Consider the following 12,223-nt stretch of genomic DNA (forward strand, 5'->3'; position numbering starts at 1 on the left):
TCATTTTGAAGCCTTATTGGAAGATGCTACTTTCTAGCGTTAGTTTAGATTTTATTTCATGTCCCCACGGAATGCATGTAAATTCCAGGTTGAAAAGTTTTCCTGCCTCTTTCCCACCGCTCAATTCCTTGATCCAAGAAAGTCAGAGTTTTTATACTGCAAATGAAAAGCGTTCATGGGCCTCGGGATGTTTGTTGTTTTTCCAAGTTGCTGTGGAAATGGGAAGATTTCAAGTCATCCCCATCCCCCTAACTACGCACCTGGGACTTAGGTGTTCCTACTTCTAGAAAACTACCTAGATGACAATACTGTATATTTTATTGGCACTTGGATAGAATTATCCCACAAGCATGAGGATTATCAGAGTGTTGAAATTGGCTGGCGTTCCAAATGAATAGTTAATTCCTACCAAGAGTCAGTTACCCCTTCCCTGATAAACGATCACCTAATAAATTTCTGTTCTCTCCAAACCTTGACAGCAAAAGAAGGTGCTGCCTTACATCTAGTCCTGGCATCATCTATAGTATTTCTGAGAACTCAGTTATTTTTCTTAAGGATCTGCTTTTAATTTCTGTGTTTTCATTGCTTTGTCCATGTGAGCCATCTGTTAAAAAAAACTCTTCCACAGATCATGGGAAAAATTCCATTAATGTGCTTTACATTTTTCCCAATTAAGTCTCAGAGACTGTCAAGACTTTTAGTTTCAAAAATTTTTTTAAAGAAGTACACATGAACATTAAAAATAGTACATAAACCTTGAACTAAGATAAGATGATGTAAACAATATATTTGATGGCTTTGATTTAAATTCTTCTAAGCCAAGGAAATTGGACTTAAAAACCTTCCATCCATATTTGTATCATTATACCTCTAAATACTGCAGAATCTCTAATCATTAGAGTATTTTAACTCTAGTGTCTAACCTATATGTCTGTCAGTTAAATGCTTTTTATTTGGGTAGGTGGGGTTGGATGGGGGACAATAATGCTATTTTTCAGTCAAGGGAATGACCCAAGCTGCAGGCTGTTTTTCACCTGAGGTGATTTTATATCTATTCATCACACAGCCTGAAAGACAAAAAAACAAGTCAGGCCAAACAAATAGTTTCCTTTCAATTTTTGCCATATTGCTACTCCAAGCAACTAAATCCAATGCCAACTGCTGAGATATGAAATAGGATAAAATATAACAATCTTTTCCTGTTTTTCATTAAATAAAAATCCCATGATTAATTCTTTAAAAATGTATCAACAATCTTTGATAAGTAGCATTTAATATGTTGGATGTCAATTTTCTTTTTTTTTTAAGTCTTTGTGTCAGGACAGGATTATTCTAGACTCTTAAGAGATGGGTTATCATTTACCCTTTCAAGTGTGTAATTGCATGTTTTATGCCTACTGTCTACATTATTAGGATCTGAGTAGAGAAGTAATTTACGTGGAGAAATAAACAAAGCAAAGCATAGTACCTGACTTCAAACAATTTTCAGAATAAAAAACATGGAGAATGAGTACCTATAATACATGAAGTGGAATATGCTGTGTTACAGAGCCTCACACAGATGCTGGACCGATAATGCACCAACACCATTATCAGCGTTTCCAGTCAGGCCCATAATTGCATTTAAATGGAATTAGGATTTTTCCTCCTACCCTGCATTCTGTAGTCTCTAAAGTTTAGTGTGTTATAATAGACTTTTTCCTATAGGTGCTCTCAGGTTTACTCATGACTTATCCCTGTGATTCATACTTTAATTATACCTGCTAGTCAGGCTTTCTCTTATGCCACATTAACCAAGCAAAGAAATAGTTTTGCTTTGAAGTGAATTTACTGTCAGTTTTGAACTGTTGTTTTTATGTACTATTTTCCCCACCATTATAACTGAACCAGATTCTTTCTAAGAGAATAGACTTTCTAAATAAAAGGGTGTCTATACCTGCAAGCTTTCCTTTCATAGAAAATTTCATTGAATTAAAATGTACCCTCTCCGAAAATTTCTACTTCATAATATGTGGGCCTGTCAGCTGCATGGTGAGTTTCATAAATATTATTGGCTGACAGCACTCTTTGGCATGGTTACTGGCACAGAGGTGTGTCTCTGTTTTCTTAATTCTGAAATAAATGGGATGTGTGGGGCTTTGTTTATTTTAAAGAGAAAAACAGTGAGTTGGGGATAGTAAGCTAATATATAATATTTGTAAGTCTGCCTAAAACTTTTTTCTTGACCTCAGTCCTGTCTGGCACGTAAGCCTGGTGCTTAATATGTACTCAGTAAGTGTTACTGTTGGGTTATTATTGCAGTAGTCCCCTCTTATTTGTAGTTTAACTTCCCATGGTTTCAGTTACCCATGGTCAACTGAGGTACAGAAGCAGATGATCCTCCTTCTGACTTAACATCAGAATGTCGAGGGGAGTCTAATGCTATGTCACAATACCTACATCATATACCTCACTTCATTTTATCATTTCACATCATTACAAGAAGAAGAAGGGTGTGTATAGTACAATAAGAAATTTGGGGAGAGACAGATCACATTCACATAACTTTTATTATAGTGTAACAGTTTTTCTATTTTATTAGTTATTTTTGTTAATATCTTACTGTTCTTAACTTATAAATTAAAATTTATCATAGGTATGTATGTTTAGGAAAAAACATAGTATATATAGGGCTTGGTATTATCACAGTTTCAGGCAGTCACTGGAGGTCTTGGACTGTATCCCCCAGGGATAAGAGGGGGAATACTGTATTTTTCAACTTGTTTTGTAGACTTAGGCCTTTGAGACTCAGATGTTCTGAGGCCAAATTAAGGCCTGATAAGAGGTTACTAATTTTTTTTTTTAAAGATTTTGTTTATTTGAGAGAGAGAGAGAGAGAGAGAGAGCAGGAGCAGGGGGAGGGGCAGATTGAGAAGCAGGCTCCACGCTGAGCAGGGAGCCCAATGTGGGGCTTGATCCCAGGGCACTGGGATCACAGCCTGAGTGAAGGCAGACGCTTAACTGACTGAGCCACCAGGCGCCGCAAGAGGTTACTAAATTAAAGGCGAATGTACCTAAAAAGACTAAACATCCTCCTTGACCTTTCCTACAGTGAAAATGCAGGGACACCATCACTGCCTGCATTTCTACCTATGTGTTACCTTTTCCCAGAGCATGCTCCTTGAAAGTAGGTTTTGTACAATTCTAGTTGAACTTCACATCATATGTGAAAGAACAATATTGAACCCAAATGAACAAAACACATAATTCAAATCTGTTTTAAGATGTTTTTATTGTGTAAAATATATATAACATAAAATTTACCATTTTAACCACTTTTAAGCATACAATTCAACGGCATTTAAGTGCATTCACATTGTTGCGCTATCACCACCACCATCCATCTCCAGAACTTTTTCATGTTCCCCAACTAAAACTCTGTACCCATTAAAGAACAACTTGTCATCCTCCCCTCCCAAGCCCAGGTAACCACCATTCTACTTTCTGTTTCTATGAATTTGACTACTCTAGGTACTTCATGTAAGTGGAATCATGAAATATCTGTCCTTTGTGTCTGGAATAGTTCAGTTAGATAATTCAATTATCAATAAGAGAAGCAAAGAAGATAGAGTAATCAAATTTATTTTCAAAACCATTTTATACTAAATAAATGTTTGAATCCAGAGTTTCTAAGGTAGTTTTCTGCTAGCAGAAGAAAGTTCAGATCAAACACTTCCATAGCACCATAGCAGGTATTCTTTATTCTGCCTTATTAAAAGTTTTGTTTTTGTTGGCCCACACAATGCTCCTAACATACTGTTTCTTGTCAGATTGGTTGGTGTATGACCTTGCATTATCTGATGGACAAGTGTATATATCATATCATTAGTGACAGAGGCCTATGTGACCTGCTAATATTCTCCATTTGTAGCTAAAAAATGCTTTCATAAATTGCAGAGTCCCTCTCAAATATAATGCTTCCTTCTTCCTTTCCACTTTTGTCATGAAACAGGCAAATGTCAAATGTAGCCTGCATTGAAAAGGAAACATTTAGTCCCAGGGAAAGAAATGGGAGTCTTTCTTAGGAAGAACACAGAACATAGACCACCTTGTGTAAATGTATTGATTCCAAGCACTTATTATTCAATAAATGTACTAACGAGAAATGGTTAGAAGACCAAAAGGTAGATGGTTGAGAGTTGAGAAGAAGGGATTTGGACCAGGTAGGTAGAAATGAGAATGGGGAAGAGATAGCAAGCAGATTAAATAAAGGAAGGAAACACATTCTATGATTGCATGGATGAGGCAGGAATCTAACATAACTAACAGGATTTGAGCTTATATAACACAGAAGCATTATCTTTTTGCTTACAAATAATAAATGTAGATAAGCTTAGTTTTCCATGCTGAGTAACTTAATATAACCAAGAGATGCTGTCTAGAGGAAAGAAGTGCAGCACTAACACCCAGGATTGTAGAGCTTAACTTAATAAGGGGGTCATGGAAGCAGCAAGTCAAGACCACCAACTAAGGGAGCAGGAATAATTGCTGAGGCTGGAATTTGATCCTTGTGACAGTATGATTTTTAAAGTCCCTTGATTTCTAAAGAACACAATGGAGAAAAAGAACAGAAAAACATGAAACCCTCATCAACAAACTACATTTATGGGGTAGAAAAGAAGGATAGAAAGAGAGAGAGGAATAAATTAATGTAATTTTGGAAAGTTTCTGGTCTTGGGTTTTGTTTTGTTTTTTTTTTTGTGGGTTTGGGGTTTTTGTTTTTTTGTTTTTTGGCATAGGTTTCTGTTTTCATATAGTATTGCCCTCTTGTGGCAAACCATGATGTTTGCTAACACTGACAAAATTATAGAGCAGACCGCAAAAGATAAGGAGACGAAAATGTAATGAGCACCTCCTGTGTTGGGCATGATGTAGAGAGTGTTTGCTTCACCTAAGCTTCTCCACAACCCTGTGAAGTAAGTGTTAAGTACCATTAGCCCCACTTTCAACAACTGGGAAAATTATGACTCAAAGTGATTAACATGTCTAAGTTTACATAGCTAGAAGGTACTGGAGTTGGAATTTTAATCCAGGTCTAACTAAATTATTTGTTTAAAAAAAAGAAACCAATGTGTTGAACAAATATTTATGGGTATCTATTTTATACCTGAGCTGTTAGAGATGCTGAGAACACAAGTGTAAACAAAAACTTACCTCATTTCTGTTCTAATTAAATTTTCAGTCTCATGAGTTATAGTAGAGACATTAATCAAATGGTAACATAAAGGCCATTTCTTAGCTAGGTGATTTAGGAAGATTTACCTTTCAGACTTTCTGGCTTCCCAGGGTATAAAATCAGGGATGATAGTGATAATGGATATTATTTATTAAGTACTTGCAATATGTCAGACACTGAATAATCTCCTTTTTTTAAAATTTTAATTCCAATCGAGTTAACACATAGTATTGTTAGTTTTAAGTGTACACTATAGTGACTCAAAAGTTCCATATGTCACCCAGTGTTCACCACAACAAATGCCCTCTTTAATCCCCATCACTTATTTCCCCCATCCTCCCATCCACCTTCCCTCTGGTAACCATCCATTTCTTCTCTATAGTTAAGAGTCTGTTTCTTGATTTGTCTCTGTCTCTCTTTTTTGTTTTCCTTTGCTCATGTGTTTTGTTTCATAAATTCCATATATAAGGGAAATCACATGGTATTTGTCTTTCTCTGATTGACTTATTTTGCTTAGCATTATATTCTTTAGCTCCATTCATGTCCTTTCAAAAGGCAAGATTCCATTCTTTTTTAAGGTTGAATAATATTCCAGTGTGTGTGGGTGTGTGTGTGTGTGACTTCTTTATCCATTCACCTATCAATGGACACTTGGGCTGCTTCTGTATTTGGTTATTGTAAATAATTCTGCTAAAAACTTAGGGGTGCATGTATCCCTTTGAATTAGTGTTTGTTTGTTTTTTAATTTTTTTGATAAATACTCAGTAATGAGATTACTAGATCATAGGATAGTTCTATTTTTAACTTTTTTTAAGCATGGAACTCAACATGGGGTTTGAACCTACAACCCTGAGATCAAGAGTCAGAGGCTTAACTAACTGAGCCCCTCAGGCATCCCTCTATTTTTAACTTTTTGAGGAACCTCCATACTGTTTTCCACAGTGGCTACACCACTTTGCATTCCTACACAAGGGTTCCTTTTTCTCCACATCCTCACAAACACTTGCTGTTTTTTATGTTTTTGATTTTAGCCATTCTGACAAGTGTGAGGTGGTATCTCATTGTGGTCTGGATTTGCATTTCCCTGATGATGAGTGATGTTGAGCATCTTGTCATGTGTTTGTTGGTCATCTGTATGTCTTCTTTGGAAAAATGTCTATTCATGTCTTCTGCCCAATTTTTAATTGAATTATTTATTTTTTGGATTTTGAATTGTATAAGTTCTTTACATATTTTGGATACCAACCCTTTATTGGATATGCCCTTTGCAAACATCTTTTCCCAATCCATGGGTTGCCTTTCAATTTTGCTGATTGTTTCCTTTGCTGTACAGAAGCTTTTTATTTTGATGCACTCCCGAGAGTTTGTTTTGCTTTTTTTCCCTTGCCTTGGGAGACATATCTAGAAAAATGTTGCTACAGCCAATGTCAGGGAAATTACTGCCTCTGTGCTCTCTTCTAGGATTTTTATGGTTTCAGGTCTCACATTTAGCATTTTCATCCCTTTTTTACTTTATTTTTGTGTATGGTGTAAGAAAGTGGTCCAGTTTCATTCTGTTGCAGGTAGCTGTCCAGTTTTCCCCAAACCATTTGTTGAAGGGAGTGTCTTTTTCCCCATTCTTTCCTCCTTTGTTGAAGAGTAATTGTTCATATAATTGTGACTTTATTTCTGGGCTTTCTCTTCTGTTCTATTGATCTATGTGTCTATTTTTGTGCCAGTACCATACTGTTTTGATTACTACAGCTTTGTAATATAACTTGAAGTCTGGAGTTGTGATAACTCCAAATTTGCTTTTCTTTTTCAAGTGTTTTGGCTCTTCGGGGTCTTTTGAGGTTCCAAATAAATTTTAGGATTCTTTGTTCTATTCCGTGAAAAATGCTTTTGGTATTTTGTTAGGGATTGCATTAAATCTGTAGATTGCTTTGGGTAATATAGACATTTAAAAATATTTGTTGTCCCAATCCATGAGCATGGGTTGTCTCCATTTCCTTGTGTTGTCTTCAATTTCTTTCCTTAGTGTTTTATAATTTTCAGATTACAAGTTTTTTACTTCTTTGGTTAGGTTTTTTCCTAAGTATTTTATTATTTTTGATGTAATTGTAAATGGGATTGCTTTCTCAATTTCTCTTTCTACTGCTTCATTATTGGTATATAGAAACGCAATGGATTTCTGTATATTTATTTTATATTCTGTGACCTTACTGAATTCATTTATTAGTTCAGGTGGTTTTTTGGTGGAGTCTTTTGAGTTTTCTATATATAGTATCATGTCATCCATGATTAGTGAAAGTTTTACTTCTTCCTTACTGATATGGATGCCTTTTATTTCTTTTTGTTGTCTGTGGCTAGGATTTTCAGTACTATGTTGAATAAAAGTGGTGAGAGTGGACATCCTTGCTTGTTCCTATCCTTAGGAGGAAAGTTCTCAGTTTTTCCACATTGAGTATGATGTTCACTGTGGGTTTCTCATATGTGGCCTTTATTATGTTGAGGTATGTTTCCTCTAAATCTACTTTGTTGAGGGCTTTTATCGTGAATGGATGTTGTACTTTGTCAAATGCTTTTTCTGTGTCTATTGAAATGATCATATTTTTTTATCCTTTCTCTAATTGATGTGATGTATCACTTTGATTAGTGAATATTGAACCACCCTTGCATCCTGGGAATAAATCCCACTTGATCATGGTGAATTATTTTTTAATGTACAGTTGAGTCTGTTTGCTAATATTTTGCTGAAGACTTTTGCATCTATGTTCATCAGAGATAGTGGCCTATAGTTCTCTTTTTTGTGTGTGGTGTCTTTATCTGGTTTTGGTATGGTAATGCTAACCTCATGGAATGAAATTGAAACTTTCTCTTCTTCTATTTTTTGGAATAGTTTGAGAATAGATATTAACTCTTCTTTAAATGTTTGGTAGAACTTGCCTGTGAAGCCAACTGGTCCTGGAGTTTTGTTTGTTGGGAGTTTTTGATTACTGATTCAATCTCCTTGCTAGTAATCAGTCTGTTCAAATTTTCTATTTCTTCCTTCAGTTTTGGTACGTTATATGTTTTAGGAATTGATTCAATTCTTCTAGGTCATCCAATATTTTGGTATAGTTTTTCATAATATTATCTTACAATTGTTTGTATTTCTGTTGTGTTGATTATTATTTCTCTTCTTTCATTTGTGATTTTGTTTGAGTCCTTTCTCTATTTCTTTTGGTGAGGCTGACTAGAGACTTATCTGTACTGTTGCTCTTTTCAAAGAACCAGCTCTTGGTTTCCTTGATCTGTTCTATTGTGTTGTTGTTGTTTTAGTTTATATTTAATTTATTTCTCCCCTAATCTTTATTATTCCCTTCCTTCTGCTGGCTTTGGATTTTGTTTGCTGTTATTCTTCCAGCTCCTTTAGGAGTAAGGTTATGTTGTTTGAGATTTTTTTGTTTCCCCTTGATGTAGCCTGTATTGCTATATACTTCCCTCTTAGAACCCCTGTTGCTGCATCCCAAAGGTTTTGGACCATTGTGTTTTCATTTTCATTTGTTTCCATGTACTTTTTGATTTCTTGGTTGGCCCATTCATTATTTAGTAGCATGTTATTTAACCTCTATGTATTTGTGCTCTTTCCAGATCTTTTCTTGTTGTTGATTTCTAGTTTCATAGCACTGTGGTCAGAAAAGATGTAATGGTATGACTTCGATCTTGTTTAATTTGTTGAGACTTGTTTTGTGGCCTAATGTGTGATCTATTCTGGAGAATGTTCCATGTGTACTTAAAAAGAATGTGTATTCTGATGTTTTAGGATGGAATGTTCTGAATATATCTGTTAAATCCATTTGGTCCAGTGTGTCCTTCAAAGCCATTGTTTCCTTTTGGCTTTCTGTTTGGCTATCTGTCCATCATTGTAAGTGGGGTGTTAAAGTTCCCTACCAGTTTTGGGGCAACTGGGTGGCTCAGTTGGTTGAGCATCTTAACTTAAAGGTTGAGCACCCTTTAAAATTCTTTCTTTATCACTATTTTTTGACATTTTAATTACTATGCGTCTTAGTGTGGACCTCCTTGGGTAGAATTTGTTGGGGAATCTCTGTGCCTCTTGAATGTGGATCTCTGTTTCCCTCCCTAGATTCAGGAAGTTTCCAGCTGTTATTTCTTCAAATACGTTTTCTGCCCTTCTTTCTCTGTCTTCTCATTTTGGGATCCTTATAATGTGAATGTTATTATGCTTGATGGAGTCAATGAGTTCTCTAAGTCTATTTTCGTTATGGAGTATTTGCTTGTCTCTCATCTGTTCAGCTTGATTGCTTTCCATTACTCTATCCTCCAGGTCATGTATACATTCCTGTGCTTCCTGTAGCTTACTGTATATTACATCTGTTATACTTTTAATTTCATTTATTGAGGTCTTCCTCTTTGTTATTTTTTTATCTCTTTGTCAAGGGCCTTAGTGATGACCTCCATCCTTTCCTGAAGTTCAGTGAGTATCTTTATGATCATTACTTTAAATTCCTTATTGGGCATATTACTTAAATCTGTGTTGCTTGTGATTTTGTCCTGCTGTGATTTTTGTCCTGTTCTTTCATTAGGGATATGTTTTTTCTGTTTCCTCATTTTGTCGACCTATCTATGTCTGTGTGTTAGGAAAGTCAGTTACATCTTCTGCTCCTGAAGAAGTGGCTTCATGAAGAAGAGGTCATGTAGTGCCTTGCAGTACAGTGTCCCCTATTCACCAGAACCTAGCACTGCAGTAGAGTCTCCTATGTGTGTTGCTTGTGTCCTGCTATTGTGTCTGAGTAGCTTTTCCTTTAAGTCCAAACTTCTGCACTGACTCTGCCTCTTGTTGGCTGTGCTTGCTCTCTGTGTTGTTAGTAAGACCCAGGCAGGCTTTCTGTGAGAGGGCATGACTGCAGGAAGGCTGTGGGCAGGGTGGTGGTATTGACAGGATGGTATTTGCACTGAGCCACTACTTCTAGGCCAGATCCCCCACAGTGCAGTGGTGTCAAGGCCACAGCTTGCATCTGCAGTGACAGCAGCTGGGGCATGTGGCATCTGTGTAAGGATGCTGGGCAGCATGTGCCCATGGTGTTAGCAAAATTTACAGTGAGCCACTCATCCTAGGCCAAATCCCCAGGAAAGCAATGGTGATCAGGGTCACGGCGCCACACATTGGGGATGGCCAAGGTCAAGCAGCATCTTTGCATGGGGCAGCTAGGTGCAGTATGCAGCCGTTGCTGGAGGTGGGTGGTGTGTGGCAGCTGGGGGGGGGGCACATATTGTGTTAACAAAATTTGTACTGGGCCAAGGCGGGCAGGCTTGGAGTGGGCAAGTCCTTAGGATAACTTGTGGGCAGGTGCGCTACTAGCAGGTTAGGTAACAAGTGTCTGTGCAGCACCACCTCCCGCAGGTGACTCTATGTTTGTGCTGGGGGGTGGGGGAGAAAGATGGGGACTGCCAGCTTCTTCGTTCCGGAAGAAGTCCCCCAACATGCTCCTAAATCAATATAAATAGATCTCCTCCTTGTTTCCCCCAGGTGTTATGTAAACTGCTGCTTCTGTGTTACCTCTCCTCTCGCTGATGTCTCCTTAAGGGTAAGGACCCAGCCCCTCTGGTTTTCAAGGCCAGATTTTATGGGGATTCATCTTCCTCTTGTGGGCTCTCTGGTGCTTTCCTCTCTCAGCACCCGCAGCTCCCTCCCTCCTGGGGGAAGCTCCCTACCGCTGTTTCTGTCCTTCCTAACCTCCCTGATAGGGCTTCTCTACATTTAGTTGTGGAGTTTGTTCTGCCAGGCTATGGATCACTCTCCAGTTTATTTACTCGGATGTGAGTAATATCTAGTTGTAAACTTGGGGTGGCTGAGCTTAGTGTCCTCCAACTCCACCATCTTCCCAGACTTTCTAACTTAATCCCTTTTCATTCATGATTTCATTTAGGTCCCTTTCAGCTCTTTACCTGAGACATGGCTATGCTTCTGTGACTTATAGTTAAGATGAGGTATCTCTTCCAGCTGACAATGAGAATCAATCATGGTGCTTTTGACACTTGACTCATGTATGCTTAGAGACTTGCAGCTATGTTTGGAAAGGAAATTTTGTACCTCCTAACCTGTCACTGAAACCAACATAAGGGTGGCCTCTGCTAGATTCTATAGCAACCACTGGGCACACAGGAAGGAGGCAAGCTTTTACTTAGCAACTATAGTGACCCTGATCCCTCTAGGTCTACTACTCTTCACTCTCACTTCAGAGGTGGGAATTTTATGATGATGAGGACAGAAAACCCACAACAAACAAATCCTCCAGGGTAAAAAGAGTTGTCTCTGACTCTAAGATCTCATCACAATGAATATCTTTGTTAAAACACTCAAATTTATAACATGTTTTTATATAATTCTTTTCCCCTCTGATTTTAGACTTTAAGCTTTTAGACCAGGTCTTCTTCTATTTCTTGCACCTTATATACTATCAACCCACAGAAGATACCTAACAAATATTTCGAATGCAGAAATGCCTTATAATCTTCTAAAAATTGCTTCTTGGCTTCTCTGGTAGAGGAGACTGAACAGATTGGTAGGAGAGCAGAGAAAGGGTTCTTTCATTTGGCATGGAGGTTTCTCTACGTGTTGCTGAATGTGAAAGGTAGAGTGGAGTTTTTTATCTGTGCTTCCGGCCTGGACTGTATCTGCACTAGAACTGCTGCTATTCAGCATGCTGTAACAGGCCCTGGCAAAGGCAGTGAGAAATGTAATGGGGAAAATAACAAGCCCAGAAGGAGCTTAAGGAAACTAACTCAAATAAATGACTCTACAACCAGCAAGAAGTCATAACTCAATCAGAGTGAAGCACACTAATGAATGTGATAAGGAGGATCATTGAAAAAGAACAGACCCACAGTCTCTATGGTTTGAGCATTTTAGATGGAAAACAAAAAAAAAGACCAAATCTGAAAGAGAATCTGCAGCGCATAGTCACAGTGGCAGCTTCCTTTATGAGAAATAAAATAAAATGCATATTATCCCTTAAAATGTACATT

The sequence above is a fragment of the Callorhinus ursinus genome, unplaced genomic scaffold, assembly GCF_003265705.2.
Source record: "Callorhinus ursinus isolate GAN/ISIS: 27379988/994484 unplaced genomic scaffold, GSC_fseal_2.0 scaffold19, whole genome shotgun sequence".
Classification (NCBI taxonomy): domain Eukaryota; kingdom Metazoa; phylum Chordata; class Mammalia; order Carnivora; family Otariidae; genus Callorhinus; species Callorhinus ursinus.